The following is a 13,802-nucleotide window of genomic DNA, read 5'->3' as shown; positions in this document are numbered from 1 at the left end:
CTATTATCACATTGATGTGAAGCTCTATGAACCCGACTCCGTCCTCCCATTCCTCTACCTCCTACTTAATTCCCTTCATGTTGTGTTTGGTTCTTCCAATCCATCCTTGTCCCAATGATCAAATCTTGATTGTTCTCACCATCTCTGTCATTGTGAAAATACCATTTTTATCATGGTTACCATAGGCTTGACTGATAGGAATTGAGCACATCAATACACTTTTTTTTGTTTTTTTTTTTTTGGAACAAGACACCCTGCTGAAATCCAGCCTCGTGGCCAGGAGGGTGTGGCTGTCAGTGAGGAGGCCCTGAGTCTGCGCTCTCATGCCGGTGCCCGCTGTCTCTCATCTCTTTACGTTACTCCATGTGCTTTTCTCAAACCACTCCCTCCCTTTGGCCCCACAGCACCCTAGCTGTGCGTCCGCCTGGCTCCCTCTGCCCCGCCCGTCATATCCACACACCCCAGCCCTCCCACTGGAAGGTCAGGTTCGAGTGCCCCCTCCAGCCCCTCCTGCCATGTCATCTCCAGTTCATTCCACCCTGCTCACTGGGTGCCAAGCCCACTGCGACCCCTGGAAACAGGGACCCATCTGTCTGTCACTTTAACCACCATGACCCCTGGAAACAGGGGCCCATCTCTCTTTTTATTTTAACCACCGCGACCCCCCAGAAACAGGGACACATCTGCCTGTCACTTTTGTCTGGACTGTGCTTGTTTCAGGTGCTTGTATTAACTCCCCTCCTAAGTTCTAACCCCTTGTGACCCAGCAAACCCCTTCTAATAAAGTGAGCTCAGACATCTGCTATTGGCTGAACAAAGGGAAGTAGGCAGATTCCCTGATGTTCTCAGGCAAGCAGTGGAGGTGGAAGCTCAGAAGCAAGGCTGCCCACGTGTCCCACTTCCCACGGTCTGGACAGCTGGCTGAAAGTGGTGTGAACACAGCTATGTGTGAGCCAAAAGTTCGGTAAATGAGGGAGTTTCACCCTTTAAAGAAATTGTTCATGAAGAGAAGAGTCAACTTCATTTGTCTTTGGTTTAAATCTTGACCTTACATTAAAGTGAGGTTCAAATATATTTTTAAATCTTCTCATATTCACTCCTGTGAGCATGTTCTTCATGAGTTTGTGTGTGACTGTGTATAAGCACATGTATACATAGCTCCTAGCGGCATCAGAAAGACAACAAAAACAAAAATTGTCCCACGCAGTTTTTATTTATTTATTTTATGAACACGTCTAGAGTCCTTCCTATGCGCTCAGCACTCCCCGAAGTGCTTTTCCAGGTATTAACTCATTTAACCTTTGTAAGGATCTTACGAAGTACATACTATTACTACATTTGATTGGTAAATGAGGAAACTAAGGCACAATAATCTTTCTGTTAACCAATTCATTACTCATTCATTGGTTAACTTTGACTCACCTCGACCCATATTCTGACTCCCAAAACATCAGGAACACTTTTCATGTTTAAGTCGTGGAAGAGCAGGGCTGCCTTCAGACGGGGCATAAACACAACTTCATTGACTTTCCTGGGTAAAGATTTAAGGCTCATTACCATTACAATTTCCGTTACTTAGCCAATTGTACTTTGATCCAGGAGGTGGGGTAATTTACAACTGTTCTCATAGGTTTTCATTGGATTTACATATCTAATCTAATATATCATTGAGAAAGAGTTTACCAATCCACCAGACATAGGAAAAGAAAGCGAGGGAAAAGCCACAAATACTGTGGAAATTCTCTGAAGAGTTAGGGTGACCAGCCATCTTGCATCTTGGTTTGTTTGCCTGGGCTGAGAGGTTTCTTTCTTCTTTTTTCTTCTATTTTTTCTTTCTTTCTTTCTTTTTTTTTTTTTTTTTTTGAGACAGTGTCTTGCTCTGTTCCCCAGACTGGAATGCAGTGGCCTGATCACTGATCATGGCTCACTGCAGCCTCCACCCCCTGGGCTCAAACAATCTTCCTGCCTCAGCCTCCCAAGTAACTGGGACTACTTTTTTAAATTAGCATGCACCCCCATGCCTGGCTAATTAAAAAAAAAAATGTTTGTAGAGATGAAGTGTCACTCTATTACCTAGGCTGGTCATGAACTGAACTGGCCTCAACCAGTCTTCCTGCCTCGGCCTCCGAAAGTGCTGGGATTAATGCTGGGATTAAAAGCATAAACCACTGTGCCTGGCCACTACCTTTTTTTTTTTTTTTTTTTTTCCCCAAAAAGGTCCTTGTGAGGATTCAGCTGCCATGCTGTTTAACTGTGGAGCTCTGGCTTACATGTCATCCCTAAAGCTGTTTCATATAGGGGTAAAGTAGATCCCAGGTTTACACCTTCTCCTCTGGTTAATCTCTGAAAGCAATTACTTGGCATGCAGGGACTTCTGGCATGACAGGAAAGTGATGGCCTGGGGGTCAGGCATGAGGACCCACTGGGCCCTGCTGTGACATGAGCAGGGTTTTCAACCCCTCTGCATTTCACTTTTCTGTGATGAGGGGCCTGGGACCAGGTACACTTCAAGGTCTCTAAAGAATGGAAGACTCAGTATTTATGAAAAATTACTTAATTACCTCTTTGCCAGCAGGTTGTTTTAAATTTATATTTTCTCCACTTTCACAGGTATAAAAATTCATTATCTTAGGTCTCATACACATTTCCTGCACCTATAAACCTTGCTATGGGAAAATGGAAATAGGCATTAGGCCTCAAGCCAGTTTTCACAACGTTGATGGCTACATCAAGTCTGCTCTAAAATCCATTGCACTAGGCCGGATGCAGTGGCTCACACCTGTAATCCCAGCACTTTGGGAGGCTAAGGTGGGGCAGATCACCTGAGGTCAGGAGTTCGAGACCAACCCTGCCAACATGACGAAACCCTGTCTCTGTTAAAAATACAAAAAATAGCCAGGCGTGGTGGCAGGTGGCTGTGGTCCCAGCTACTTGGGAGGCTGAGGCAGGATAATTGCATGAACCCAGGAGGCAGAGGTTGCAGTGAGCCAAGATCATGCCATTGCATTCCAGCCTGGGCAACAGAGCAAGACTCCATCTCAAAAATAAATAAATAAATAGATTAAATAAATAAATAATAAAATCCATTGTGCAAAAAGGGAACACAGCCTTCTCCTGTAGAGACAAGTTTTCTGAGTGGGGACTCAGCTCCCCTGGGGCATCAGAGCACACTCTACTCTCAGCCTCGCAGGAGGGAGGGTGCCTCTTGCTTGTTAGAACTTTTCTTTCCTTGGCTGGGTGTGGTGGCTCATGCCTGTAATCCCAGCACTTTACGAGGCTGAGGCGGGTAGATTGCTTTAGACCAGGAGTTCAAGGCCAGCCTGGGCAGCATGGCAAAACCCCGTCTCTACAAAAACATACAAAAATTAGCTGGGTGTGGTGGCAGGTGCCTGTAGTCCCAGCTTCTCAGTAGGCTGGGGCAGGAGAATCGCTTGAACCCGGGAGGCAGAGGTTGCAGCGAGCCAAGATTGTACCACTGCACTCCAGTTTGGGTGACAGAGTAACTCTGTCTAAAAAAAAAAAAAAAAAATTAATTAATTAATTTAAAAAAGAAGAAGAAGAACATTCCTATCCTTTAGGATTTTGGTCTTCTGCCGTCCAGTCCTGGGAGGCTCCAGCAGCTGCTGCCCAGGTCCCCTCTCCTCTCAGCTCCCAGAGCCTGCGCTAGTGGGCACTCGATGGCACCTGTCTCATTCCTCTGTGCTATACAATACAGCCAGCATCTCTTCTGCACTGTCAGTTATTAAGATTTAGGAATAAGGACTATATTTTACATCAAGCTTGCTTTTCATCCATCCATCCATCTATTCTGAGCATCTTTTTGTGGAGGATCACATTTCATAAATGGTCCTGTGAGTCCTGGCAACACAAATGCCTGGGCTGTGCTCTGCAGCTCACCCGGATGTCTTCAGAGACGGACGCTTGGTTCTGTGGTAGCGGACCCTAGCCTGTTCCCTCAAGCAGCCATGCATTGGCAACTTCTAGGACTGAGAAGAAGCCCCAACGGCGTGTTCATATATGGTTGTGTAAAATGTTCTAATGTAAGCCAACCTCTCTTCCCATCTCAGATCGCCTTGTGTGAAGTATATGGCCTGAGAAATGTTGGTGTCCAGCTGAGGGGAGTGTCTGGAGTCATGTATTAGGGCAGCTGTGACAGTGCCACAGGAAGCTGGAGACCAAGCGTGAGAAGGGCCACACTCCTTTGGAAGCCTCTCGGGGAGGACCCTCTCAGGCCGGCCTCTTCTGGCTCTTGATGGTGGCTGGCAGTCCTTGGAGCTCCTGGGTTTGCAGCTTCATGGCTCCAATCTCTGCCTCTCTCTTCACTTGGCTGCCTCCCCTCTGGTCTCTGTGCTCTCTTTCCTCTTCTTATAAGGACTCCAGGTCATTAGGTTTAGGCCCCACCCTAATTCAGTATGACTTCACTTTAACCAATCATAGCCGCAAGGATGCTATATCCAAATGAGGCCACATTCTGAGGTTCCAGAGGTACATGAAGTTAGGAGGGACACTGTTCAACCCAGGACAGGTCAGTTGTCTGGAAACTGACTTGGAGATGGAGATCTGTGCATAGGAGGCTTAGGGGAGGGTGCACTGGCAGCAGGACAGGAGTTAACTGAGAGGCAGCTGTGAATTAAGGGGAGTGAAGCACACTAACATGATGGATGATGATTGAGGTTTTATTTTTATTTTTGTTTTAAATTTAGGGGTACATGTGCAGGTTTGTTACACAGGGAAACTGGTGTCATGGGAGTTTGTTGTACAGATTATTTCATCACCAGGTATTAAGCCTATTATTCGTTATTTTTCCTGATCGTCTCCCTCCTCCCACCTTTCACCATCCAGTATGCCCCACTGTGTGTTGTTCTCCTCTATATGTCCATGTGTTCTCATCATTTAGCTCTCGCTTATAAGTAAGAACATGTGGTATTTGGTTTTTTGTTCTTGCGTTAGTTTGCTAAGGATAATGGCCTCCAACTCCATCCATGTCCCTGCAAAGGACATGATCTCATCCCTTTTTTATGGCTGCATAGTATTCCATGGTGTATGTACCACATTTTCTTTATCCAGTCTATCACTGATGGGCATTCAGGTTGATTCGATGTCTCAGACTAACAGCGGACCTCTCAACTGAAGCCCTGCAAGCCAGAAGAGATTGATTTAGATTTCTGGCTGGTTTATTAAAACACTGACATCATTGATACTAACAAAATCTGTAACATGCCATCACAATGAGAACATCAATGACAAACTGGTTAATAAACATTGATAATTTATGTTTGTTGTTAGCTACTATGTAAGAAAACTTGAAATGTCCTGAAATCTTGCATTTTATGTACAAAATAAACATACTAGAAGTTTCCCCAAATTTGACAAAATTTGACATGGCATTACCCATAATAAGCTGTTAGGTCAAAAGGAGCTTTTCTAAATTATCAATAATAGAAAATAAATTTCGACCGATCATGCTACAGAAGACTATCTATTCTCTTTATAGAAAAATAGTATAAAATCATTGTCATATAAAAAGAAGATCAAAGAGTATGAAACCCTAGAATATAAGGGAAATTGTTACAAAATTACAGGCTGGGCACAGTGGCTCACACCTGTAACCCCAGCACTTTGGGAGGCTGAGGCAGGCAGATTGCTTGAGCCCAGCAAGCAATTCAAGACCAGACTGGGCAACATAGCACGACCCCATCTCTACAAAGAAATTAAAAAGTTAGCTGGGCATGGTTGCATGTGCCTGTTGTCACTGCCGTGCAGGAATGCGGGGCAGGAGGATTGCTTGAGTCCAGGGGTTCAAGGCTGCAGTGAGCCATAATTGCACTACTGCACTCTAGCCTGAGTGACAGAGTGAGACAGTCTCAAGAAATACAAAAATAAAAAAATTATAACAGGGAGTAAATCAAATTTTTTTCTAGATGTTTGACATTCATGATGCTTGTTAACTTTTTAAAATTTTTGAGTGCTGTGATTTTTTTTCTCCTGCCAAATAAAGATGCACTTTGTACCTAATTTTGTATTCCTTTTTTTTTTTTTTTTGAGATGGAGTCTTGCTGTGTCGCCAGGCTGGAGTACAGTGGCATGATCTGTGCTCACTGCAACCTCTGCCTCCCAGGTTCAACTGATTCTCCTGCCTCAGCCTCCTGAGTAGCTGAGACTACAGGCACGTGCCACCACGCCCAGCTAATTTTTGTATTTTTAGTAGAGACGGGGTTTCACCATGTTGGCCAGGATGGTCTCGATCTCTTGACCTCGTGACCCACCCACCTCAGCCTCCCAAAGTGCTGGGATTACAGGTGTGAGCCACCGCGCCCGGCCGTTAATTTTGTGTTCTTATTTTTATATTTTTCTTAAAGACTCTTTCAAATTGTATAAGCTTCAGGTCCTACAGAATTTGGCTCTCCCCTAACCCTCAGAACTAGGCAGCTGTCCAGCCAGAAGAGAGGGCCAGGAAGATCCATGGATCTAAACATAGGAATTCAGGGTTCCTAGACTCTCAGGCCATGGAGGCCCTGAGCAGGCAGTCCAGTGCCTTGACGAGAAGGCTTGAGCCCAGGTCCTGGAAGCGTGGATCAGGGCAGAGCTGTGCATGGACTTGCCCACAACCACCCAAAGGCTCTCTTCTCCAGACACTCCACAGCCCCCTCTGGGAGTGGAGCCAAGTATGGACCTCCAGGCTTGGCTGTTTTGGTGGCTGGGGGTGAGGTTCGGAAGCAGGGGGAGGGGATAGCCTTCCTAAAGGGACATACTTTAAGAAATTTGGGTGTATGTGTCGTCTGTCTGTAGTAAGCTTTAAATAACCACAAATGGGGAATCAGGCCAAAGACATAGGGCCAGGAAGCTGCTTTTGGGAGCACAATGCGGCCACCTCTGCCAGGGTGGAGACCCCACAGACAGCTCCAGAAGGCAACTGCATCCTGTGCACACTCACAACTCCCAGGACAAGAATGGATCTCTGGCCCCTTGGGGACCATTCTGTTCCTGTCCATTCACTAGGTAAAGAAAAGCCAGCATGTGACTGCAAAACTGGACAAAGGCCTCCGTGACCCTGCTGGGTTGGTACCAGTGCTCCCAGCACAGGCAGGATCACGGCCAGTCTCACCCCTGAGCTTAGGAATTCAGTCTCATCAGGTCAAGACTAATTGTTTTGGAGAACTGGATGTGAGCTCTTTGTTGAAATTGACTATGGGACACACGCGGGGCTGGTAGAATTCTCTGCATCCCAGAGAATGAGAGTCCCATTGGGGGAGCCTCCTGTGCGCAGTCTGGGGGTGCACAGCAGTCTGTGCCAGTTCCCTGGGAAGCTGGGCGTGAGGATGGAGGGAAACATCTCAGGGTCAGGATGGCATTGCACTTTGCTCTCTGTGCCTGCTTGCCCTGTCCTCACCCAAGCCAGGTGACTCACCGAGATTTCCTCTCATAGACTCCCCAGCCACAGCAGGAGCAGTAAGGTCCCAGCACACCTGGATTTGTTTCCAGACACTTAGACACTCTTGGCCAGCACTGTTCTTTATTGCGCTAGGGCGCCACCATCTTATTATAAAAACCAAAGCCGCGGCTCAGCAGGGCTGGAGGAATCCATCGCACGGAAATATCCCGCAGACCGGGGATGTGAGAGGAATTGATTAGTGAATTAATTTCTAGCACAGCCAGTGCCTGCCTCAGAACTAGTCCCTCTTATAAATCAATAGGCTCCGCAAATGGGCAGCATATGTGTTCTGTCTGCCCCTCTACAGCAGGGATGTGGGGATTACAAACAGATGCTCAGCGCCCTTGGGTTGGGGTGGGTGAGATCCTGTCACTGGCTGCACATGTGGGGCCCACAGAGCTGCTCAAGTCATTCAGGGGGCTGGAAAATGGACAGCTTGCCAAGCACTAAAGCTGGATGACTTTGCTCTTCTAACCCCCCATACTCATTGCAGACAGGCTTCTTCATGCTTTATTCTGCTATTAGGTAATTTTTTTTTAAGTTAAGTTTTTTTGTCCTCAGTTGGAGGTACACAGTTCTGTTTTGATGGCTAATCTCTCTTCCTGCTGTTGCTTATCCCAGAAGCCCCTTGGACAGGCTCCTCTCCAGCTATAGGTGATTTCCACACGGCTGCAGTTCCCTTGCAGGTGGCTGGATAAGGACAGCGGTCACAGAAGCAGGGCGAGGCACACCTCAGCTGTCAAGGCTTAGGCGTGATGGCCCCCAGAGGTTACCCAGGTGCCGTCTCTTGCCTGTCTCTTCACTTTCCAGGATGGCAAAGTCCTGAGCAAATGTAAAGGCCTCCAGAGGTGGCCATGAGGGATCACTTGCTTCCCCGGATGGCTGGTGGGGGACAGCCTCTGCAGGCAGGCCCAGGGGGTTCCCATCCTTGCTCCAGGCAGCACCACTCCTGAGTCTGTGTGATCTGGGGTTGTGTTCCTTCATCTCCCGCCCCAGTTCCACCTCCATCTTTCTAAGGTCTCTAATAAGAGGAGTTATTGTAAAATTTGCCTACAAAGGAATCCATTGACTCACTCATTTTATTCATTTAACAAAACATTTGGGAATCACATTCCACATTTCAGACAACGTGCTCTGCAGTAGGAATTTGAAGATAAACAACATGAGTTATTTGTCTGAGGAACTCACGGTCTTCAGAGAAGGTCGACTTGTAAATCAAGGAAATAGACTGTCCCAGCCCTCTCCAGCTTTGGGGCACAAATGACATCACATTAACATTAATGTTCAAGCCACCATGACTTCTTGGATAGCTCCCGCAGAACTGCAAAATCTTAGTCTGTTCTCCACCAGCCCCTTCCACTCACAACATTATTTCCATGAGTCCCCAGGGGGCAGCATCCAGCTCCTCTCACAGCTATCAGAGCAGTTCCAGTTTCTATACAGGAGGACGGGGTTAGCCAGCCTCCAGCATGACAGCAGGAGCATTGCCAACTTGGACAAGCACCATCATTTTAAAGTTCACCTTGATCAAAAACTGCCTGAATCCAAAGGGCATCAGCCTAATGGCTAAGGTCAGCATGGCCATAAACCACAAAGGACATTTCTGACCAGAAACATTCCAGCCATAAGATAAACCCCTCCCCTACCTGAGAGATGTCAGCCTCAAGATAATCTCCCCTCCAGCCATAGGCATTACATCCCCACCATAAACTTCTCCTGAGAGAGCGCTCCTGACGGAAAGTGGCCAGAAGCCCCTCTCAAAAATAAACCTGTCTTTGGCTGTTGAGCCACTTCGCATGTTTCTTTCCTCTTTCTTTAACTCTTACACAAGATGCCTCTAAATGGCCTTGCCTTTTAGTGTTCATGCCCTCACACAGCCCTCTCCTATGGCGAATCTGGGCTGACCCAAAACAGAAGCCGGTGGAAGAAACGGTGTCTGCCTTTTGAGGCAAGGTCATGGAGGCATGCAGCTCCCACTTTGCCTGTGGGATCACTCATCCTGGGCCAGGCCAGTGTGGGAGGGAGCCACTCAGAAGCAGGTCCTTCAGCCCCGCCCAGGCCTTCAGATCTGCAGGTGCAGCTGAGATTTTCACTGCTGCCTCATCAGAAACCCAGGCAGAACCACACAGCCAAGCTTTTCCCAAATGCCTAATCCACAGAAACTGTGAGAAATAAAAATCATGTTTTGTTTTAAGGCACGAGGTTTTGGAGGGATTTGCTATGTAGCATTCTATGACTAACACACATTCTGTGGAGCAAACCCTCTGGCACTTGTGTCTCATTTGGGCCCCAAATAAGTACCACTGGAGACTCAGCCTCCTACAAAGTACCCAATAAAAACAATTTCTTCTGCTCCTTCTTCTAATTGCTGTCTACATAAAGGCACAAACCCAAGGCATCAGAAGCTGCGCCATCATCCTGTCTGCTGCCTAGACTGTGGGCATTTCCTTTCCTCCCTGTGAATCAAACCCCACTTTGTCTAGTTGGTAGTGGATCTGACTTGATTGCAAGAAAGGGAAGCCCTTCTTCCACTTAAGAGGATGAGTTGTGGTTGGTCTAACCAAGACATGGTCACCTAATCTTTTTTCATCTAAGACAGGATCGCTGCCTCGTGACGGGCAATGCTGTGGAATAAACGTGCACTGGGGATCCCCTCCCTTCCCCCATACTAAAGCGTAATCTCCCTTGGAGAAAGCTCCTTGCTTCCCTCCCTTTCAGCTGTCTCCCAGTCTTGACTCTGGAAGTGTCTGAAGGCCTAGCCTGTGTCTTACATTCATAGGGCAACATGTCAACATTTTTAAGAATATTACAGCAGCTGGGCAGGTTGGCTCATGCCTATAATTCCAGCACTTTGGGAGGCTGAGGTGGATGGATCACTTGAGGTCAGGAGTTTGAGACCAGCCTGACCAACATGGTGAAACCCAGTCTCTACTAAAAAAAATACAAAATTAGCTGGGTGTGGTGGCACACACCTGTAATCCCAGCTACTTGGGAGGCTGAGGCAGGAGAATCACTTGAGTACGGGAGGCAGAGGTTGCAGTGAGCCAAGATTGCACCATTGCACTCCAGCCTGGCGACAAGAGTGAAACTCCGTCTCAAAAAAAAAAAAAAAGTTTTACAGAACTTCGTGATGTTTTTAAGCCACTGCGTCAGTTCATTTCTAACTACACCCAAACTTCCTGTTATAGGGGAAAAAACAAATAAGTCCATTTGTTTATGCAACTTGTATTGCTTTGTCTTTCTGGTAATTCTGCTCTCCTCCTGTAGACCACAGCTCATGTTCCTAACTTAGCGTCCTTCACTTTGAATACCAGTCTTGGCTCATGTAGGCTGTCCTGCTGCATAAATATCTATAATACAATATGGAAAGTGCTATGGGACTGTGATGAGACAAGAAGGACTTCTTTCTGGGGCCTTAGGGAGGCTCTTACAGGGGAGGAGAAATCCAGCCTAAGTCTTTAGGGCTAGTGAGAGCTCATTGGGTAGATTCTGTGGTCATGCTCCTTCCTGGAAGTGGACTTTGTCTTTTCCAAAATTCCACAGAAAAATGCTGAAGAAATAGAAGATGAGGCCAAGCACGGTGGCTCACACCTGTAATCCCAGCACTTTGGGAGTGCAAGGTGGGTGGATCACTGGAGGTCAGGAGTTCGAGACCAGCCTGGCCAACATGGTGAAACCCCGTCTCTACTAAAAATACAAAAATTAGCTGGGTGTGGTGGTGCGTGCCTGTAATCCCAGCTACTCGGGAGGCTGAGGCAGGAGAACCACTTGACCCTGGGAGGCAGAGGTTGCAGTGAGCAGAGATCGCACCATTGCACAACAAGAGTGAGACTCTATCTCAAAAAAAAGAAAAGAAATAGAAGACAAATGTGCTTTCAATCCAGCATTCCTCAGAGTCTGTAAGTTGGCTTTTCAACAATTTATCCACTTAGTTTTCCATTTTGTCGGGGTGGCATATCCGGTTGTGTGTCCACATCTGTATGGTTTCTGTGTTCACAGAGGAAGAAGGCAGGGCTTGGGAGGAGACAGCCACCGCTGCGCATTCCCTGGGAGAGACTTTTCGCGTGACCTGTGGCCTTTTGCTTGCTTATTCGGATCAGAGAAACAAATACATAGAGACTAAGGACAATTTTCAGTGCTTTATTGCCCGCAGCTCTCACTGCTCACAGAAGAGTGAGTGGGACTGTGCATGGGGCCTGGGAGAGGATATTTTCTTCCCATGCATATATGAGGGAAGGCTCTTTATTTTGAACAACTCAAAATTTAAGGGGTGGAGTTGAACACATACGAGATGAAGCATGAAAAAAAAATACTGATTTTATTTCTTTGACTTCCTGAGCACGTGCACACCAGAATGAACACTACAGCAGCCAGGAGTGTCGTGGGGCCCCTTGAAAGTGAGGTGCCCCTCATCACCCACACTTTGGCCCTCCTCCCTGGTTCGGCTTCCTTTCACCAGGTGAATGGTGGCGATGGCCTCTTGACCTGAGAAACCAGCCTTCCTTTTATGCCTGTGTGCCTAAGCTAAAAGATCAACAGCTGTCTCCCCTTCAATGTGTAGATATTACAATCTGAAAATAAAATCCTCTTTTTCAAAACAATAATCTGAAAATTAGCATAAAATTAGGTTCATGGTATTATAGATGAAGAAATTAGAGAAACATTTTAATAATAGCACTGAGGAGGGATATTTTACCACTCAGTTGTTGAGTTAGAGGATACAGTTACTGCCAAGAAATCTTTCTGCTTTTATTTTCCTTACTGAACAAATCAATGAATAATACAGATATAGATGCAAGGTGTTCTGGCCAAGTATCCCTGTGACATTCTGTATTTCCTTATCTAATTGGCTGCTTAGCTTTTTGTCCATCACGTATCGTTACTGTGTATCACCTATTTATCTCTCTGTAATTCCATCATCATAATTCCCTTCTCCATCAATGTTGCCTTTCCAACTAGAAGTCCATGCAGAGTTCCACAGTTCTTAACCACACATAATGTCTCACACAAAATAACTGATTTAGTAAATATTTCTTTTTAGTTGTTTTGTGGAAATTCCTTAAATTTTATTTGAAAAGAAAAGAACATCAAGCAACCCAAAAAGTGCAAAGGAAAAAAGATTCATTCAAATTTTATTATCCAGAAATAAACGTTACCTTTGTGACTATCACTCCAGTCTCCTTTCCGTGTGGATACTGGTGAAAGGATCAATAGATAAACACATTATTACATAGGATTCTATTTACTAATTAAAAATAAAGTTATAACAATCGCCATTGAATTTAATAAAAGACAAGAAAAAATGAAATAATTGTTGAAATTCAGATAAATGTTTCTTCATCAGAGGTATTCACTTCTGTAAGATTCTTCCCAAATTTAAAAAGGATTGTTTATACTTGTATTTCTAACTATTTTAAGCATTTTTAGGCATTTTCTGTTGATTCTCAGCTCTGAAATATGGGGAAATTGGTACAATCTTGGGCCCTTGAATAGTTTTTCTTAAAATGTCCTGACTTTTAAAAAGTTATATAATCATGCCTGTAATCCCAGCACTTTGGGAGGCCGAGGCAGGCGGATCACGAGGTCAGGAGAACAAGACCATCCTGGCTAACACGGTGAAACCCCATTTCTACTGAAAATACAAAAAAATTAGCCGGGCGTGATGGCGGGCACCTGTAGTCCCAGCTACTCGGGAAGCTGAGGCAGGAGAATGGTGTGAACCCGGGAGGCAGAGCTTGCAGTGAGCCGAGATTGCACCACTGCACTCCAGCCTGGGCAACAGAGGGAGACTCTGTCTCAAAAAAAAAAAAAAAAAAAAAAAAAAAGTTTTATTAAAATTTTTCTGTTTTCAAAATTCCTAACACTTCTCTTTTTTCACCAAAATTTTCTAGTTCTTTAGTCTTAGTTTTATAGTTGATAGATTTAGAACTCACCACCAGTCTTTTTTTTTTTCTTTTTCTTTTTAGTTGACCTGGAATAAGTGTACATATTTATGGGGTGAGAGTGATATTTTGATACATGTATACGAGAAATTAATGAAAGAGGAAATAAGGACAATAGTGGGAAGGAGTAACAGAACCAACAGTTGTTTTTGAGAAAAGTGTATTATCAAGAAAAAAAGAGAAATCACAAAAATTCATATCAGAACTTAATAAAAAGACATAACTATAGAGGTAGCAGAGATTACAAAACAGACAATCAGTGGATATTATAAGGAAATTTATGCTGAGACATTTAAAATGTGTACAAGATAGATAAAATCCTAGAAGGCATAATTTTCTAAAATGAATTCATGAAGAAAAATCCTAAATACTTCAATAGCCATTATATAAATTAATTAGTAGTTAAGAAGTATCTTTCCTCGTCTCCG

Source organism: Pongo pygmaeus, chromosome 17 (assembly GCF_028885625.2).
Source record: "Pongo pygmaeus isolate AG05252 chromosome 17, NHGRI_mPonPyg2-v2.0_pri, whole genome shotgun sequence".
In the NCBI taxonomy this organism is placed as follows: domain Eukaryota; kingdom Metazoa; phylum Chordata; class Mammalia; order Primates; family Hominidae; genus Pongo; species Pongo pygmaeus.
The sequence above is the reverse complement of the archived record's forward strand: the minus strand, read 5'-3'. Positions refer to the sequence as shown.